Source organism: Alosa pseudoharengus, unplaced genomic scaffold, assembly GCF_046254945.1.
Source record: "Alosa pseudoharengus isolate Yale_2024_CS ecotype anadromous, Long Island Sound unplaced genomic scaffold, YU_APseudo_1.1 YU_APseudo_1.1_scf_14, whole genome shotgun sequence".
Classification (NCBI taxonomy): domain Eukaryota; kingdom Metazoa; phylum Chordata; class Actinopteri; order Clupeiformes; family Clupeidae; genus Alosa; species Alosa pseudoharengus.
In genome coordinates this window covers 38170402-38189688 of record NW_027468609.1, presented here as the reverse complement: position 1 = coordinate 38189688, position 19287 = coordinate 38170402, and the positions used below count along the sequence as shown (strand labels likewise).

Genomic DNA, 19287 nt, shown 5'->3' with positions numbered 1-19287 from the left:
GTTAGGGGAGAGTCAAGTCAAGTCAGGTATGACCTGACTTGACTTGACAATATTTTACATATGTTACCTATGCATTACATATATTTGCATATAGTTTTATGCATGATGGGAAGATGGTTTCCACCAATATAAGCGACCCTTCTTGGTACTGATTGGTGAAGGGTGTTATCAAGCTGGTGAGGACTGGACAGGGATGAGGAGGCCACTGTGCCTTATGAGTCAGGGCCTGTCTAGCTTGGAAGAGAATATGATAAGAAGGCCTGGAAGAACTGGAAGGAACCAGAAAAACTTAGGCTTACACTATTTTACATATGTTACCTATGCATTACATAGGTTTGCATATAGTTTTATGCATGACGGGAAGATGTAAACGAACCTGCTTGGTACTGATTGGTGAAGGGTATTGGAGATGGTGTGAGAGGGTGGCACTTCTCAAGGGCCGAGGAGTATAAAATATAGTGTATAGCCATCCGTAGTAGCCTAGAAATCTAGATGCACCCTAGCGGCAGCAAATTACATCTGCTTCCAGGGCTAGTCTAGCAACTCTCCGTTGGCTTGTGAGCTCGAAAAATTAAACTTCTATCAGGCCAATCAAATCGTGTCGTTAGGCGGGCTTAACATAATGGGCGGGCTAACTGACCTCCAACGTTGCAGCGCTGTCGTCATCAGTTTAGCTCACCTCTGGCCCGCATATATATCAGATACGCCGATTTGATTGGTTCCAAGGGATGCAAGGGGTAAAAGTAACGTGCATCATTGCTCATTCCATTGTGCTCTCGCGAGAACTCTGGATTTCCAGGGTAGACATTTTCCACGACATTATCATGATTGGAGTGCGCTTCTCAAGAAACTAGTCCCTAAAAATGTTATGCGATCATTGAAATGCAAGAATAGAATAATGTTAGAAATAAAACTATCAACACAGACATTGACATCGACAGTCTGCCGTTATAATTTATTTGTCTGCCGTTATAATGTATTTGCCTGGGTGTACTGTGGAGTGGGTAAGACTGTTTTTAATGGCAGGCTAACACATACTGATGACTTGCGCTAGCTTAGCACCTGCGAACTCTGCAACTACAAGGACTGGATGAAACATGTTGAAAACGGTCTCCACTGATAAATATCACACATGCTAACTTGGAAATGAGGTCCTATGTCCAAAATCCTGAACCACCCCTTTAAAAATGTGTTGTTGCCTATAGCAATGCTATAGTAAATCAGCTTTTGCAAGCCAGTGCTACAAGATGACAGCTCACCTCCACATTGGCAGATAACGCAAAGATCTGCGCATATGCCAGGTTCCTCTTCAAGTGCTGTCTCATCATCCATTGCAGTGAAATGGAAAATAATGACAGTACTGAGCACAACTAAATACTGATATTCATCCCAGGGGAAAATATTGCTTCTTACAACAGTCTCATCTTTCAGAAACAAAATTTAGAAAATGAACTCCTATCCTAATACTTTGTGTCCCTTAATGTGCTTTGTAAGAAATTATAAAGTGGCTTGTAACTCATACAATTAAATCCCATTTTTTAAGAGATTGACAAATTCGTATTTAATTATATTATTGATATATACCGTCAAAATCTTCCAACATATTTAGATGTTATTTTTTGCCCACCCCTAACTTCAACTGAACAGATAACGGACATGCCACATTACTAACATCAAAACTGGAAGACAATGCTAGTCTTCAGGGTCACAGAAATTGCCAGGAGAAAGTGGACAACACCTTGTCCATGAAGGGAAATAGCAAGGGCCACAGTTAACAGTCATACAGCCACAACAGCACAGAAAGCTATAATTTACAGCGGGAAGTAGCACTGCTTGTACTGTGGAAAGGACTGCTTGGGCAATATTGAAAGAGATATTGGTCAGGTCATGACTATGCTAGTGGAAGTATTTCACTGTTATGTAACTGCTAAGCACATTTGCCTACAGTAATTGCAATGAGATTCTTGATTCTTATATACAAAGGAGGGGTATTAAACTCATTGTGCTGTAGGGACTCCCCATGTCAAAAACAACCAAGTCTATGTTGTGCAACATAAAAAAAAATCACTATATTTACAGTTTTTGAAGTGAACATGGCATGTTGATTAGCATGTGTCCACCGTCTATAACCTTGTATGTCAGGGGATGAAACTGACCCTAACCTTTGACCCCATGACCCTGAGTCCCTAAGTTCATCTAACTTGTATAGACAATAAATGTACTTGAGTTAATGAAGATCCATCAGTCTGCTTTGGAGATATGAACCAAATACTGCATGTGAGTTATTTGTGTGACCCCTTGTAACCTTGACCTTTGACCTCAAGAACTAAATTGTCTTGTCAGCTCTTTGACAACTTAAAGTGGGTAAGTACACCAAGTTTGATGAATATTTTTCAATTGGCTTAAGAGATATCAGCTAATATCAAGATGTACTAACATATGTTTTTGGCCCAAAAATCATTGTGCCATGCTCCATTCAAAGCCCTATATTTTTTTTTGGCCCAAAAATCATTGTGCCATGCTTCATTCAAAGCCCTATATATTTTTTTATTCTTCTTTAAATTCTTAATCTACAGAAAATTACGATTCAAATGATACCAAATATGCTTTTGCTGTATTTACTTCCACCTTTGACCCTTTTCTAGGCTTATTTGCTCAGACTATAGCTAAACCCATGTGTAATACAATGACTTTTCATAGGCCTACTTAGAAATATTTCGAGTATATTCTGAGGATGCTTCAATAGTTTAGGCTACCTCTTCTTTTGTGTGCATACATGCACAAATCTGTAGTTTTGTGATTTTATTGTTTACATTAATAAAGGTATTTGTATGATTTCACTCTTGTTTCAGATGGAGGATGACAAGACCTACACAGACCTTCTCGTAAGCCTGAAGAGGTAGCTGACTGCTCATGAGCTTGCGCTCACAATGCTGAAGACCATGAGGGGATGGAGGAAGAAGGTATAGATTTATGTGCCGTGCGTAGGATGGTGCAGACTAAAACACTGTGTGAAATAGACTTGTTATGTTCTTTTTTACTCACATTGTTGTCCCAGGCATATGTGGTTTTACCAACCGGAAGGAATGGGAGCTTGTGCTTAGTAGGCCGTCGTATGCAAACAGTGCAGGGGCATGGGACAAAGACCCCAGAAGAGTTTCACAGGTTTCTGGGATTGATCATTTACATGGGGTTCACTTCCCTCCCTAATATCCATTGCTACTGGGGAACCAAGTCTTGGCAGGGATCAGGGGACATTGACCAAATGATGAATACATATTGTGTACTCCAAAAAATGCAGAATACCAGAAAGCACTTTTTCCTCATTGACATTGCCGTTGTCAGTAGCTTCTTGTTATTTCAAGTTTGACAATGCAATGCAGAATCTGGTGTTGAACCTAGGTTTGGTAGCTACAACCAGAAAAAATTCACAACAGCTGGTAGGCATTTCCGTTGAAATTTCAGCCTCACCTTCAGCTGCTCCAACTACTACTTGGTCGTCTTTCCATCAAGTACATATTCCTGTATAGCAGGAGCTTGTTATAAAAAACGTACATAATAAAACTAAAGTAGCTTTTATGGCCCTGGAGTGTAACGGTAGGCGAATTTGTTTTATTGATAAACAAATTGCTGTCAGATTTGGCATTCTGCAAAAGGGGATGCGTTTAGTAATGAGTCATAGCTCTTCTGTGTTCAACCTTCAGGTTCCCCACCCCACCTTTCCCTATCCTCCTCTGTAAGTGTGTGTGTGTGGGTATGAGTTTGTGTGTATATGTGTGTATGTGTTTATTCTCCACAGGCTTGTTCTAAGTATGTAATCCACTTTCAAATGTTTAGAACACATTGAGTTTTGAGTGATGTTGATTGTATTCCTAGCTTTTCATGAATAATAATACATTTTATATATGTATATAATTTTCATATTATACTGATTTATATAAGGAAGTTGTATTTGTTGAATCAAATGTATTTTATGTCTCTTTTCCGAAATGGTCAATGAATACAGTATACTTACTTCCTGTATTACTGGTAAGGTACAGTATGTTTTTTTTTTTTATGTCATTCTTATTGACTGTAGCATTTGCTTATATACAAATAAATGGTTTATTCTTATAGACGTTTCAGAGAGTGGGTGCGCACATCCAAAGTAAACCAAATCCAAAGTGCCAGACAATAGTGTCAGACAGTAGAAAAAGTGTGGTCTGCACACTGCAACTGCTCCAAAATATAAACTTTATTAATTTAAAAGCAACGTTTCGATCCCCTTGGATCTTCGTCAGGCATGACGAAGATCCAAGGGGATCGAAACGTTGCTTTTAAATTAATAAAGTTTATATTTTGGAGCAGTTGCAGTGTGCAGACCACACTTTTTCTTATTCTTATAGACCAAATACATCTAAACCATTGTTTCTGACTTGATTGTTAGTTTTTATGCATACTTTTATGTTGTTGGTGAGAAAGTGAATGTGAATTCTGTTAACATTCTAAATCCCGTTTCCTGCATTTTTTTACACTGATCACTAAAATTATCATAACTTTTGAAAGGTTAATGATATTCCAATACATAATATTTTGTAGAGAAATATGATGAAAATTCATTTTTATGTGAATGATATTAAATTTTGACAAATTCCGGATATACATTTGGAGAGGATTTTCAAATACTGTTCATTACTATATCAACATTACCATATGTATTTTACATCATTTCATAGAACTGATCCTTCTGATTACAATGGTATGTATATCCCATTGATGGTATGTATTATACTCAAGAAATAAGGTTTTTTGTGTGAGGAGGTCATCCAGCACCAAAAATGGAATGTTCGGCACGGGCACAAAAGGGTTAAGTCACAATAACCAGCAATAAAGTCATACAGACAGCTGAATAAATTAAAATAAATAATACAAATAAATAATAATAATAAAAAAAAAAAAAAATACATAATTTCTATGTAAAAGCAAACATGTGGCACAATTATGGTATCATTTAGGGTCAGTTGTGGCTACATTTTGGCTGGATTATGGGATTTAGGATTCTTTTTGGGACATTTAAGGCTATAGTTTGGAAATCCAAAATTGGTTTTGGGTGAGCTTTGGCCTACTTTTGGTTGATTTTGGCATGCCAAATTTGGGCCATTTAGGGCCCATACATCCACCCAGAGCTTTACCAAAATGGCAAGCCAGTTTTGGGCCAAATCTGAGCCATAATAATTTTGCTATCTGGGTCAGGTCTTCGTCAGATAGGCCTACACCATTACCTGTTGCAATATATCTGTGTGCATTCCTACATTACGTCTATTTCTTTGATAACATGATTTGCTACCACGTAACAATAAGCCGCTATTATTATTAGGACTCAACACGCTTTGGTGGTATTATATGCTGTGGGCTTTAATTAGCGCATTTTGGGTAGCCTATCCCCCCACTAACACAAAACGTTAAGGGAACGTTCGGGAACGTTAGTGTATGGTTCCCTAAAGGGTAGTTCGAACCAAACCAAAAACTAACGGTTAGGGAACGTTACCTAAGGGTTCCTTAACGTTCCTAAACGTTAAGGGAACCAACCAACCAAAACGTTCTCCTGTGGTTGCACAGTACCTTCACACAACGTTCCCGTTTGGTTGTTTTTGGTTGTTCTGAGTGCTGTTTTGACATGTTTATTTTAATCAGCTCCGTTTAAGTTTTTGAAGTAGGCCTAGCATATACAAGGTTTGCAGTCACTTGATATTCACTAAAAATGATTGGCCTTATGTAATCAAATTAAGATAAGGAGTAAGAGAATATATTTATTTTTAGGCTGATATCAATTTTGCTATAAACAATACTTTTGTGCTTGATTTCAGTTTTGTAACCGTATGAAGTGAAAATGCTTAAAACACGAATCTATCAATAAAACAATTTTCACTTCTACATTTCACATTTCACTTGGCTCAATATAAAAGTCCAACCGTTATACCCCCACGCCAGTAGGGGGAAGACAACGCCTGGTCTGCATTCAGAACCGATTGCAGTTTCACGTTGGATTAAACAAACAATAATACTTCGGTAAATAAAATATAAAATATTTTTATAATAGTTTTCTGCTATCACTAGAATACATTCAGAACATGTTTCATTTGTTCCTGTAGCCTACCATTACCATTTTACATTCACACATTTTACACGAGGCTTCTGATTAGGTGGCAATGACGTCAATGGTAATACGTCTTTTTTTTACCGTATTAGGTGAATGAACTTTAAACAAAAATCTATCAATAGAACACTTTTCACAACTAAGAAAATTCACTTCTTTCATTTCACAATTCACTTCAGTTCAATCAGACAGGCTCTCCCTTACACGTAGGCCTACCCCCACGCCAGTAGGGGGAAGACAGCGCCTCTGCTTTCAGGTGATCGATAGAAGTCTTGTCCTGACTTCCGTAAACGGGCTCTGTTTGAATTCCGTGATTCTTGAACACCGCTGGAAGAAGTCTTGGAATGGATTACACTCGATCTCTCAATCTACAATTCGATCTCACGAAAGTAAGTGAAATATGTTACAGTTTCATGATGTAGGCCTAGTGGTTGTAATGCAAGGGTTTGAGGTTTAACCTTAAGTCCTTTCACTTGTAGGGCTTTGTTATATTCCGATTCTGCCAAGTTTGTAATTTACCAGAGCACATTGCTCGTTTGTCTTTGTTTGAGCTGTTCTCAACGTGTTATGTTTTGCAGCATTGTATGTTTTGTGTCATCGTGTTAACCTGCTCGCGTTGATGTTACAAATAATAGCACTAGGCTACCGTTTCTTTTCATTAGTTTTAGTGTACAGTCAGTCCTTTTAGGCAAGTCACTCGGCAGCAGTGGTGTAGGCTAGTGGATATAGGCCTACTGTATGTAGCTGGATCTAGGCTACTGTGATGTAGGCTAGTAGTTAGCTGTAGTGGGTAGGCTATACTGTGATCAACCCCAAATGTATCCTAGTCTATTTTAAGTGGGTATACTGAGATGGTGATGCTTTTTAAGTGGGTATAACCTACTGAACAGTCCTGCATATGTAGGCTACACTAGAGCCATAGAGATGGCTATATAGATAATACACTGTCGGCGGCCATCTTGTAACAGTTGATCGGATAGACGATTCAAGTGAATAGACCTCAAGACAAAAAAAAAAACAATATAAAAGGCCTAACAATATATATATATATAAATTAGACTTAGTGTTAGCTAAGTATATTAACATAAGGCATTTGACTTTGGTAGGTGCTCTATAAAAAGCTGAGATCCGGTAGCTTATCTTGCAATTTTTGCTATGGGAAAATAACATGGGGAGAGAATTATTGCACTCTCCCGGGGACGAAGAAGTCTGAAATGCAGACATTTTGCTCAACACACGTTTATCCTCTGCCTTCGAGTGGTAGGCTAACTGAGATCTTCAACAGGCCTACGTTAAGACAGCAACTTAGATTTTTGCTACCCCAGACCTAACTTGCAATGTAACTTGTCATAGGTAGTTAGGTTAAATTAACACCCTGATCTCCTTATAGGCAAAGATGGCAGTTTTGGTTCCTTTTTGTAGGCGAACTTCAGAGGTCTGTTGGGAAGCATACAGGAAGGGGCGGAATGTGTGTAGTAGGCTATACACAGCTGCCATACTGGCTTTACAAACTAAGCCCATGCATTTCTATGGATGCTGTGTCTCCCCATTAGAAATTCTCTGGGCTACAATACAAAAATCAAGTCAAAAGCTGGGCCAAATATCCAGTCAAGAAAATCTGGTTGTGTACAGATGACTGATTGCTGCAATACTATCAATAATAGTTTTCTCTATATGGAAATACTGCTTTGCTCTACTACTGGCTCACAAAAACTTTGTTCTCTTAACGTAGATTCATACACCAAAGCTATGGAAAAATGTCAGCGGCTGATGTACACTTCTAGCATTGAGGCGGAAGAAGATGCGAGCGTCCACAAAAGGCAGTGCATGGTCACGTGATGGTAAGACCTCTTAAATACAGACTACATTATTTGCACAATTAAAATATTCTTTTTGCAATCAGTGCAGATTGTATGGTCTTTTATTTCAGATGAATCCGTTCCGCAAGCAAAAAAAAGCATTCCAGGATGGTGCGTGTGCCTGGAAGCCCTGTCTGTAAGTTAACATTTATAGATGTATTATTTAAGAAAACCAGTTGTGTCATATTTCCTACCATGGAACTACTGACATTCATGTTTATTAACCTAGTGCATATCATGTTACTGTTCTGATGTATTTGTCTCTTCCTGCCTTTTATTAGGTCAGCAGATGTCACTGCCTCCACCACCTGCATGTGAGTTTTTCTTTTTAGCGATTGTTTAATGTAACAGCATAGGTTTATCTTTTGCAAATGTCATGTGCAAGAAACCTACCATAAATTAACTGACCAATATTCATATATATCGTAAGAAGACTCACTTAATTTGTTCACATATGCAGGTATATAATGTATTTAACAACTAAAACTAACACCATCCATTTTTCCATACTGCCCTACAAAGCCAAAAGGCAGTAACTGCATTTTTGGTCGAAAATGAGTTAATGTAATTTTTAGGATACTAAAGACTTCCTTTATCATGTGGATAAATATCTATTCTCAATTTGACTGTTTTTTAAAAAAAAAGAGGGTTGTGTTCACCTTAACTCCCAAAACCATACAAGCAACCATGGCAGAGAGCCACAACTGCAGTTACTGTTCTCTGGCTTTGTTCTTCGACGTGCAAGTACAGTTACCATACTCTGCCTTTGGTAGCAAATATTGATTATATGTCAGTTACTGCCTTTTGCCTTTGCACGACTCCTTATTTTTAGTACATAATACAAAGGCAGAGTACAATATCTGACAAATAAGGGTCAAAGGTCAACTTTGAGCACAAGTTTTTTTTTATATACACATATTTCTTCATCAGGGCAACAATTCACCAGATTTTCATTGCTCTACCTATAATACATTTGTGTAGACAAAACAAAAAACTTTAAAGTCATTTTTCTCAGTTTGACACTCTGGTCAGTTACTGCCTTTTGCCTTTGTAGGGCAGCATAGCAATAAGGACAACCATTACCGCATGGCACAGCGAATGGACGCATTTGAGGAGAAGATGGATGAGCTGCTCATGCTCTTAAGGAGCTCCCAGTCACTTCCCTCTGCTCCAGTCGATGACATATTGCTGTCGTCCTGCTCGACAGTCACTGAGCTGCAGGAGAGGAGGAACAAAATGACCTCCCTCCAGGACTTGTACTCTGGGACCTAAGCGGGCAGAGACCATCACCAAAGATTCCACATATCCTGCACACACACTCTTTAACTTCCTCCCCTCTGGCAGGCGCTACAGATCCCTGCACAGAAAAACAACCAGACACAAGAACAACTCTTTTCCCACTGCCGTCACTCCTGAACTGCAGATAAGTGGGGTCATCCCCACTTTGACCGTTTACCTGCCCATTACATACTGTCTTGCACACTACATTTGCACTATTACTTTGCACTCTACATCACACTCCATGTGTACTTATATTGGTATTATGTCTTATTTGTATAGTTGTTTTGTATATTGTGTTGGTATCTGCCACAATGTATATTGTTGTCTCTATTGTACAGTATGTCTGTCTATTTGTTGAATGTATAGAGCACCTACCAAAGTCAAATGCCTTATGTTAATATACTTAGCTAACACTAAGCCTAATTTATATATATATATATATATATTGTTAGGCCTTTTATATTGTTTTTTTTGTCTTTTGATAATTTTATATTAAAGTTATAAGTTCCATCGATTTTGCCTGTTCATTCTTTCCTGCTAATATATAATAATGCATTCCTGCTCATGCTGTTTAAAGTAATAATACAATTGGTATGCAAAGGTTGCAATGTTAGGGCAAGGTTCCCTAAAGGTTGCAATATTTAGGGAAGGGAACGTTCCCTAAATGTTACAACGTTTAGGGAACGTTATGGGAACAGTTAGGGAACGTTAGGGGAAGGTTTCTAAAGTTTGCAACGGTTAGGGAACGTAAAAAAAAAAAAAAAATAAATAAATATATAAATAAATAAAATAATAAAAAATGGATTATGAATTTTGTGCTGCCATCAGCCATCACAGCCAATTAAACTTTAGACTTCAAAGACCAATGGACCAAATCCTTCAGACATGAAAGAAATAGGTTATCAACAAGGCTATCACGATTTTAGAACTGTTACATTCATGACGCTTATGCTAATGTTACAACTGTAGGCTATCGCACGTTTTAATGGCTGCAGGTTGTAACAAAGCTAGCCTAGACCTACGTCGCTGTTAAGTTAAATTCTTAACAAACTAGAACATATTTTCATAATTGTTTCATGAACTAAACACGTATGACTCCTTTCTGGCCAAATTTCACAGCTTTCACGTTTAGCAGCATTATGTAGCCTAAATCGAGTTTGAACGGAGAGAATAGAAAAGTGTTATGATTGTGCCACTTCTCCCCTACTCTCACATAGGCTAGTAAACAAATGGAATGTTGGAACATTGCGCTCCCCAACACAAACGCGAAAGGTCGGGTTTGCTTCATCTTTTGATGATAAGTTTTGAAGTTTTGTTTTGAAAACGGAGGTTTAGCCTACTTAACGTAACTGTGGTTTTCTGAGTATCAATGTCATAAGATGGTTCATCACATTACACATCATGACATTTGACATGACATTGCGGTAATGCGGTTACCCAGCCCTAGGCATAGGCTACCACATTTTCTCTATGATACAGGGTTCCCGCGGGGTCTTAAAAAGTCTTAAAAAGCCTAAAATTCAGAACTTTTCAATTGAAGGCCTTAAAACGTCTAAAAAAACGGCCAGATTTTCATTCCGAGGTCTTAGAATTCATTTAGTCAGGTCTAAAAAATATTTTACCATCTTCATTTCCAGAAACGCTGGCCGCAGAAAGTTATTACAAAGTAGCAAAAAAGTATTGAGTCGTAGCTTGCAAAGCAGCGCTCTAGCGTCTTTGCTACCTTTGTAACAAAACCAGCAGAATGCTCAGAATATTGGTTCAGTGTGTTGTAGTTCTTTCTGGGGGATATTGGTGTTGGTACGTAGCCTACGCAGTGATAAATCTACAAATCCCGTGATAAATGCAATACCTGCCCGCAAAATAGCCTACGTCTGCGTCTCCTCAGAATTTGTTAAAGTTCGGCTACGTCTGGAAAATGGGAAAGTGTAGGCCTACTTTCAACGCGACACGGCTAGATCCAGTGATGCCGCGTTACTCTATTTTGTCCACTTTTTTCGGTAGCGAGTCTAATGCGCTACTCAGGGGCGGAGCCAGACATTGTAAACATTCGGGGCTTAGCCCATTTAATTTTTTTTTTTAAATAACCCCTTAAAGTCCCTTTACACAGGTGCATAAAATCAAGCACCTAGATTATGAATGCAGACTAATTAATAATTAGTTAGGCAGCCAAAACAACATAACATGACTTTTATATTTATGTGGACTCTTGGATTATAAGATCTGTGGTGGTGGATAGGATATCAACAAGGTTTTAAGGTAGGCTAACAGTTAACATTCTTTTGTGCAACATATGACACTGAAAAGTTGACATGGGCAGATAACTGTTAATGGGTTTTTCTGACATTTCAAAACAGTGTAGCCTAATTTATTACAAGACGAGGATCACTTTGTTTTGGGAGCTGGAATTTCTTATTCTGCAGTAGACTTAGCTAGCCTATGAGAGTACTAAATTTGCCTTTTCCGCCGACGAACGAGGACATTTAACGTTAACGTTAAGCATTTAGGGAGCTAGCCAAAGTAGCCTAACGTTAGCCTGCCTAACTGACTGAAAGCTCTTAACGTGAAATCACCAACCTGAAACAACACCATCCATCAGTTCACTGGGCGATGCTGTTGCTTGAACGGAGCTGGGTGGTCTTTTGAAAAACGTTCTAATATCCATAACGTGTAACACAAAGTGTTTTATCACAGACTGTAAAAGTGACAGACTTCTGACAGAGGCTTTTTGGAACACCGAAGCCATGACGTAGCGTTGCCAAGGCAGCATTTTCACTGGATCTAAACAAATCAATCTAACCATTGAAATCACCATAGCGGATAGCACAGAGACCTGGCATAGATCGTGTAGCAAGTCAAATTTTTTTTCAATATTGGGCTTTGAAAATAAGGGATATATTTCCTCAGTAATAGAGCATTTTGTGACATTTATAGAGAAACCGAGGGGAAGTTATATTGGAAATAAGAGTTGCCAGGAATTTAAAACACTAAAAAAAGATTCGGGGCTTTTGAAAAAAGATTCGGGGCTTAAGCCCCCTAAGCCACCCCCTAGCTCCGCCACTGGCGCTACTATTTCTAGCAATCAGATTAAAGTTACTCATCCAAGTCACTGTGCGTTAGGCCTACTATTTTTGTCATTTACCTTAGTAAAAGATATATTCTTTGCTTTTTTCTTGTCTCGGGGATTAACGCTCACGTTTTCAGCATGATGACACATGTGTAATACCACGCAGCAACACAAACATAAACAACAATAGAGGGAGGAGAAAGATGCGCATTTTAGCTATACAGTCATTATTTTGAGTTTGTGTCCGCTAAACATGATAACATTAAGGTACGTTGTACACTCTGTGCTGGTGACAAAGTGCTGTCTAGCTAGACATCCCAAGTCTCCCGATGTTCTGGGAGTCTCCCAAAAGCGGCTTCCTGACGCCCGCAATTAGATAAAATCTCCCGGAAACTAGAATGAACAAGAGCGCGCAAGCCAGACCGGGAATTAAAATCGCGTGTGCATCTGAGTTTAGCGTGCAAACGACGGAGAGGGAGAGAGAGAGGGGTGGTGCGTGTGTGCCTGAAGCGCATCCAAAACAGAGAGCATCCTGGCCTGTTTTGCTAAATCAACCAATCATTTTTCAGTGTAGGTGGGCTTTTATCCTTTTTCTTCCGAACTAAATTAATCAGTTTCAATGTATCTAGGAACAGGAGCGTCATGGCAGAGTCAGTGGCCCCTAAAAAGGAACATTTAAGAACCATTTCACATCAGACTACACAAAAGTGTACCCTTGTCTCATAAGAGTAAAACATAATGATAGTCTTGCACACTGCACTGTTTGTAGCATTGCCCATGGCTACAAAAGACTTGTTGAGGTGAGTTTAACAAGTGTAATTTAATTTGCTATTATTCAGGCCTATACTAGATGGCTGCCAAGGCTACATGAAAAGCCTTTTCTTTGCAAACACCGCGCTCTCCCGTTTGTTCTCTTTTTGAAAATGAAAAGCCCAAACTACCAAAATCTACATATTCTATCATCACAATATCTATCTATAGGCCTTCCTTATTTGGTGTACTGACTAGACATTATTGAACAAACATCTGAATTTCAGTATCTAAGTAGGCTAAAGGGCTACCTACCTAAAATTACTTTTTTTCAGGTTCGGATGTCTGCTATACATTGTTGACATTACTGTTAAAATGCATTTCCAATAAAGTGAGTATTGGCAAAACCGGTTTTCATTTTTATGTTGAGGCGGTGGGGGGTGTTGTCGGCAGCTGCTGAAAGTAACTAATAAAGTAACTTGTAATCTAACTCAGTTACTTTACTGATTACTTGATTTTAAAAGTAACTAAGTTACTTTTTAAAGGAGTAATGAGATGACTTTTTCAAGGTAACTGTGGCCTAGATCACAGCGATGTCTGCTGTTGGTTACAAGTGGTACCCAGCTCCAGGTACGAGGCTTGCTGCAAACTTTACAAAAAAACTATTCAATTAGGGACTCTGGGTGTGAAGGCGCTGGGGTCACAAGCCAGAGCATGCAGAGAAACATAAGATAGCCGCAAAATGCAAACTGTTTATCAGCACTAGCCGCTAACATCATTCGAAAGCTCCGGTTTTGCTCTTTCAATTGACGTCTGTGGGACTTGTGCGAGATAAGTACTCCGTGAGCAATTCAACAGAGAATAATGGAAGTGGATTTGGACGCATATTAATACTATATATTTTTAGGAGGGCTTTTGATCATCTTTGGGTGGTTTCAGCTTCAGTGTCCACCCTAAACACACTTTCACACCCAGTTTCAACTCGTCTCATTTTTGACTTCCTTGCTGAAATCTATTCAATTTGACTGTTAGTTTGTTTTAGATTATTTTCATTTTGGGCTTGAGGTTTAGGGCATTTGGTACGTGACACAGATATTTTTCCTTGAGTATACTACATGTGAGCAATGTAAAAATCATTTGGGTTGTAGACGTTGGGTGTGGAAGGTTACTAGTTCGATTGTTTTATCTGTAAATTAAATTAATGCTTTTTCAACGACTTTTCAATGATTTTTTCAGAATTTCTTTGATTTGAATATTTTTTGGTAATGCGTCGTGTAGGTCTTAAATTTCAATCTTTATGGTCTTAAAATGTCTTAAAAAGGTCTTAAATTTGACTTATTGAAACCTGCAAGAACCCTGATGATAATGCCTGCAGACGTTCCCCATCTGAGTTGAGAGCTGAAGAACATGGTCATAGGATACACTCAAGCCCAAGTGTGCCATTCTATCTACAAGTTCTTTTTTGTGTGGGCATGCAGCATCAGTCCTACGTATAAAGGAACTGGTGTCTCCTGTGAAGTAGGCTACTGTGTCTGATGCCCGCCTGTGCTTCACACTATTGAATTTAAGAATCTGAGCAAATGCTGCAGGTGATGTTGCCTGTGCCATCTGGTTTTTGATGCTGGGTCCCTCTAGAACCATATTTACTAGTGAAAAATACAAACACAAGTCAAGTCGAATCCCTTTAATTTATATTGCATTACATTACATTACATTTGGCTGACGCATTTTTAGCCAAAGCGACTAACAACATGGTAAACAGTTTAAGTTTTAGAGCAATTCTCAACAATTTTAGGACAATTTAAAAAACATTAGAGTACAGTAAGAATAAGTGCCTCAGTGAGTTCTGTTTTTAACAGTTACGTGTCAGTTTAAGACGGCTGGTGAGTGCTAGGATCAGCAAGACTTGTTGTAAGTGTTGCTATGAGAGGAGATGTTCTCTAAAGAGTTGGGTCTTCAGGAGTTTTTTGAAAATGGAGAGGGATATCCCTTTATTGCCGTATATAGTCATATTGTTCCAAGGCCGTAGTCATGATGTCAACATTGGGGGGGACCAAATCTGTGGTGGGGTCTGAGGGACCCCCAAACAGAATTTCAATACATTTCATGCAAAAATATTATTAAAAATCACAAACAAGTCATTAGTTAGGTCAGTCAATTAGGTTATTCCAAACTTTTGACGGATACAGATGCCACCCCCCACCCCCGTGAGTTTTGTGAAAAGATCAGGGTAGAGAAGAAGCAACTTCACTGGTCCGTCCCTGGACCCGTGACTCCATTTGTGTTCAAAATGTATACTTTAAAAGAAATTACAAACTACAGTATCTTATGATAACCTCTATATTACACAGAATGTGGTTCTTTGACTTATTACTTACACCTGAAGATTTTTTTAAACTAATGCTTAGACTCATAGGTTTGGAGCCTAATAAGATTTTGTCTTTTAATTTAGATTTTATTATGCTCGCGGCTAATCACACAATTTTAACGTAGTTTGAAAGGGACATGATTCAGGAATAGGCTACTAAGACAGGCCCCTCTTCTGTCTGACTCACCTCATGTTACCCCTGTATGCATTATAGACTGGCTTCTGACAGAAATTACGTTTTGTGCCAACATGTAGAAACACTAGGCCAGGGGTATTCAATTAATCTTCAGCGAGGTCCAGTTACGGAACATTTCCTCAAGCAAAGGTCCGGAGCATCATAATGTTTAACGTGCGTGTTTAGGCTATGTATATGTACAGTATGTATGTATAATATTAGGATGGATGGATGGAGCCTAGTTGTAGATAGATAGATAGATAGATAGATAGATACTTTATTGATCCCCAAGGGGAAATTCAAGAAATAGAAGAGTGTAAGCCTAGGCCTAATGTTTAATGTGAAATAAAATAAGTAGCCTAAAAGGCAACATTCGAAATGAGGAGAAATAAGGCAAGATAAGAGTAGCCTAATTGGGGAGAAAAACTTGAGTAGCCTTGGCTATTTTTAAGATCTTAACGTGAACTTAAAATAAAATTTGAGCTGAGACAAGGATGGATATTCCACAGCTGGTTCCTTGAACCCATTAATCAGCAAGTTTAATTTTTTTTTTTTAGTTTTTTTTTATGTTGACCCGAAATCCCTGAAACCCAGGAATATCACATTGTTGGGCAGTGAATGCATGTAGGCTTAACTAGATTGTGGTGGATCAATCATATTGCCTTCTTAAATCGTAAAATATTCTGTGGTCTCAGTTCACTGTTGAATGGGCCTAGCCTACCCTATGCTTGCTCAAAATATATGCTTTGTCTAGTACACTGAGAAAAAAAAGGTTTTTAAATGGTTCTTCAGAGGGCTGGATGGTTCCCAAAAGAACCATCACCCTTTAAAGAACCATTTTCTACTATTTATTCCAGTGGATGGTTCTTCACTACAGTGGATGGTTCTTTGTGTAGGCCTCATGGTTCTTAAAGGGCTTTTCATTCTATTTTGGTTGTGAGGTATTAGATTAGTATTTTATCTGCACTTAAAGGTAGTATTTATTGCTACACTTAAGTCTTTTGTTGCTATGTAGCTGGAATGTTATATTGTAAGTTGCTTTGGATAAAAGTGTCTGCTAAATGTAAATGTACATTTCAATGACTTAAAAATTGGCAATGGTGACAATGGGGAGATTGTTTCTACATCACTTTTATTTGCCAACCAACTTATTTATTTGATCTTATCTTGACCTATTGCCCTTTTTTGCCAAAAATAAGCGTCCAAGACATACATACGATGACGTCACGCTACCCTTGACACGTTCCAGTCAGTTAGAACGTCTGGATTTAATGAGGTGTGAAATAACCAGAGCCATATCTTTGCTCTGGAAATAACCATTTAACATACACAATACTTAGCAGTATTATTTCACAACAAATTGATTTATACTCAGACGTTTACTGTAAAATCAACATGTAGTGAAATTTGAATTGCCCTTGAACCGCACAGCATTGTGGGGCGATTTTTAACGTTCACTCCCAGCCACCCCTGACTGACTTTTCAACTCACTCCAGCCATCCACCAGTGACTTCAACCATCACTTTTCTGCATGTGTCTGCAAACTCTGCCGTCATCATATCCAAGGTAGGATTTACAGTACTTTTGTATGCCAATTGAAAACGGGAATGTATTATAAATATAGTTTCATAATGTAATGTTAACCAAAACAGTCATGTTAGAACTAGCTAGCAATTAGCTAGCGAGCTAATAATCACTAACTTTGACTTGAGTTAATGTTAACTTTTCCAATAGCTAACTTCACCATTAAGTGGAATATCTGGAATGGTAGTTAATGGTAATATCATATCCAACAATACGTCTGTGTAAGATGTCGTTGTGAATGTAGTTTTAGTTTGAATGAAATATCAGGCATGAGTAAGTTATCTATATTTAAAGTGGCTGCTAATAGCCATGCAGGCTAGCTGCTAACATTAACTTAATGTTACAGACACAGATGAGAGTCGTTAATGGCCTAGCTAAGCTAGGTAGATAACATTATTTACATTTAATATGCATGTAGTGTTGACATAAATGGAAAGAGGACCAGTAAAACAAATTAATGTAGTAATAGATATGTAAGTTATCTCACACCCTGATTTAAGGAACTGCAGTTTAGTATAGCCATTGTCATTAACAGACTTGTCATATAATGGATGTGAATGGGGGCAATTATGCATTTGGGGAATTGGGGTATGATGCACTTTAGGTTGTGAAGGGTAGTGTTTGGCCACATGTTCTTCATTTTATAGCCCTTATTTGCCCCTTGTTTGATGTACTTGATTTGCGACGAACTATGTGTTTATTTATGAGTGTAGTAGTGCTTCAGTGATGGTGTTTTTATGTTCTGTGTGTTTTGCAAGTTATTAATCTTAGTCTCCCTCTGTTCCCTCTGTTTGCAGGCGTTGTGTTGTGAGGCCAAATGTATGGCACATATGGAAGAAGTTCCAAGCCCACAAGAGAGTTCACTCACCAGGTAGACACACACACATACAGGGCCGGTTCTGGAGGGGTAGCAATGTGAGCAACCACACAGGGCCGGGAGAGGGGGCCCCCAAAAAATGCTTGTGTGTGATGTTGCTCCCCTGCCAAGAATAGCGTAGGACCGACCCTGCACACATACACCTATAGAAAATGCACAAGTAGAATCACATATAGCATTATGATATGTGTGCATATATTTGTGTCTGTAACTGTGACTAGTTTATCCCCTCTTTTCATGTGTCTGTTTGTTGATATGATTGTGTAATGGGCTCCATCAACCATCCAGGGCAAAGTCGGTCTGTCCTGATTGCACTACCTGCTAATTGATGACGTCTAGAAGCCATGGCTGGTGCCCTCAACGTGGCGTAAGTGTTTGTGTGTTTTGAATGTATTTATTTGTACCATGGTGAGGGTATGACTGTTATGAATGCTCTAATTTGTTTGACATATGTGCAATGTAATGCATTAATACAGAAATTAATCATGATTATTGCAGCTACCTAAAATAGTCTTGATTTTGCAATATAGCCATGTTTACCATTGTGTTGGTGGCAATGTGAGCCGTGTTGTGAATATCAGCCAAACTAATCATATTCATTATTTCAAATGTATTGTACAGAATGCATACTTTTGTTAAACTATATCTTTTATTAACAGAGCCCTCAAAAATAAACTGATGTCAGGAATTAACATACAGTAGATGGTGATGGTGGCAAGGGTGCCTTCACAAGGTAATTATAATATTTGTCTGTACACCTGATTGACTCACCTTACTTATTTTTTAATGCTTCATTTTTTTTATCTTACTCAACAATGACAAGATGTATGGCAATTGCTGTTTTATTTTTTTAGGTGCCATCCAACAGTCTCAGTGTGGAGCCAAAGGCTGCTATTGCAGGTCAGATGGGAGATTATCTATGTTACAGTATAAAGAGGAAAAAACGCACGCACATCCCGATCTAATCCTGGGTGCTGGACAAAACACTTACGATGAGAGAGAGGGGAAAAATTCCGCAACACCAGTATATGCTCCCAAGTTATAGTTTATTTACCGTAAATAAACTATAACTTGGGAGCATATACTGGTGTTGCGGAATTTTTCCCCTCTCTCTCAGATTATCTATGTTAGGCATCAGAAAGGTGGTGTACACACGAAGGCAGGAGCTGCTGCAGACAGTGTTGCGCTTA

At 38.5% G+C, this 19287-nt stretch overlaps 1 long non-coding RNA gene across 1 annotated transcript; it reads left to right on the top strand.

Annotated features, from left to right (window-relative positions):
- Positions 1 to 18015: 18015 nt before the first annotated feature.
- Positions 18016 to 19021, top strand: LOC143122598 (uncharacterized). Its single transcript, XR_012986738.1, has 3 exons — positions 18016 to 18091; positions 18386 to 18464; positions 18952 to 19021. It is a non-coding gene; the product is annotated as an uncharacterized LOC143122598 (long non-coding RNA).
- The last annotated feature ends 266 nt before the right edge of the window (positions 19022 to 19287 follow it).